Source organism: Arachis stenosperma, chromosome 7 (assembly GCF_014773155.1).
Source record: "Arachis stenosperma cultivar V10309 chromosome 7, arast.V10309.gnm1.PFL2, whole genome shotgun sequence".
Classification (NCBI taxonomy): Eukaryota; Viridiplantae; Streptophyta; class Magnoliopsida; order Fabales; family Fabaceae; genus Arachis; species Arachis stenosperma.
In genome coordinates, this window is record NC_080383.1 from 87891152 (window position 1) to 87893411 (window position 2260).

Sequence of the window (2260 nt, forward strand, 5' to 3'; positions counted from 1 at the left end):
TTTCATGCTTTGCTGGTGATGAAATTGAAATAATTATTAAAGCAGTTCGGTAATTATAGGAACAGATTATTATATTATATCATAAGTAGGAAGAGTTTATATATATGTTGAAATAGCTGGTGAATGAAGTTAAAGCCGTAAGGATCAAATTGATAGAGTTAGATGGAGGAAATGAAGGCAGGGTCCTTCAAAGTACATCGTTATTATTGAAGACTTCAAACAAGTCAACAAAATGTATCATACATTGAAACATGCATGTTTATGGATGTGAATCACTGAATTGTAGTTTTTTTTTTCTTTTTTTTTTTATATATATTATGTATAGCAACCACTCATATAAGGCAGAAAAAATAATTTTCTCTAAAATTGTTTATTTAGCTACAGTTAAAAAAAATATGTTTTAAAAAACGTAGGTTAATAATAAAAACATAAACTACGAATAAAATTAAATCAACAAGTAAATTAAAATATTTTAAAAAATAAATAATTAAATTATAAAAAATAATAAAAAGATAAAACAATAAAAATTTTGTTAAAAATTCAAATTTTAAACAAATTAAAAAATTAGTATCATAGCTAAAATAACGATTTTAAGAGATAACAATACTTTAAATAATAATGATAAGACCTCGTGTTAAAAATTTAATTTATAATAATCTATTCAATGCATGATACCAAACATTCTTATTTAAAGATATTTTAAATATCTTTATTTAAATCTGCGCTATTATATATATGTGTATGTGTGTGTTTGTTGTCTTTTATTTAAAAAATATAATTATTAAAAAAGATAGTTATATGAAAAAATTTAAATGTGAATATTACTATACAACAAGTTCATCAATACGCAAAAAATTGAAGGTTAAATTTTCATCAATAATATGTTGAGTTATATAATTTATATCTAATTGAAATGTTATTGACTTTTAACTCCTTAGGAGTGTAAAAAAAATTTTACAATCCAGTTATAATGTAATCTAATTTTTTAAAGTATGATACAGAAAATTTTCATTTGTATTTTAACATTTTAAAGCTTATTAATTTGTTTGTCGTTCACTCATGATGGATCTATTAAATTCAGATACTAATAATGAAGACAAAGATAAAAGATGAGAAAATATAGAGGAATAACATTTTTTTTAACAATGTAAATAATAAATTTAAAAAAATAAATTTAATTTTAAAATTAAATTTTAAATTAATTAGATATAATCTTTATTAGTAAGCCTGAAATATGATCTATTATTTATGTTGTTTGCATTTCTCATTATTAACTTAACGAGATTGATAAAAGATATGTATATAATTGATGATGAAAAATATTAGTTAGGTTATGAATTAATAGTCTAAATTATTGGTGTAGTTTTTTTTTTTACAATATTTTTTAGTTTGACAGAATAAACATTAATTTGTTATAAATTAAAATTTTATTTAAGAATTTGTTATTAGTTAATAAATTATTGTATGTAAAAAAAAAAATCAAGCTTCTGACATTTATTTACACGAACTCGTAGCTTAGTCTGATTTGTGTGTTTAGTATTGTAGGCTTCAAACAAAGCAAATAATTGTAGTTCATTCAGCAAGCAAGACAGATCATACCATAACAAATAAGAAAAACAAAATTAGAATCAGCTAAGTCTAGAAAACAAGCATAGCATATGAGATCAAGCCTATATGAAAATAAAGTGTAATCGGCACATTCAGCAATTCATTGGCCAATGACAAATCCTTAAATAAAGTTTAGTATCGTGACGGATTAATTTTTTTCCTGTTGGATTGAGAAATACTGTGGTAAACCAAAAATAAAAAAAATTTGGTGTCAAAGGAAGAAATTAAAGAATGCACAGAAATTATAGTACAATCACAAAATGACTAGATGAAATCAAGACTTCACATTTGATATTCATTGAAAGAGCAAGGACAATAAGAAATTAAAGGTGCTGCCACAGCTGGCAGATTTTCCCAAAATGTTTCTGCTACAATGGCCTTGTTTTAGAGAAGAATCAATTTTTGTGGATTGACCTCTACTTTATAATTGACAATCAACTAGAATTTGTTTCTATATAAAGTTTTGCAAAATTTTATTCTTCTATTTAAGTTTTAGGTTAAAAGTTTCATGAATTTTAAAAATTTTAATGCATTAACATCGTTTAATTATATCTGTTGCTTTAAACGACTATTCACACATTGATTGTCGAAAATAATTATTTTTGCTGACACAATAATATATAATTAGATATACGTGTAAAACTCTTTTATA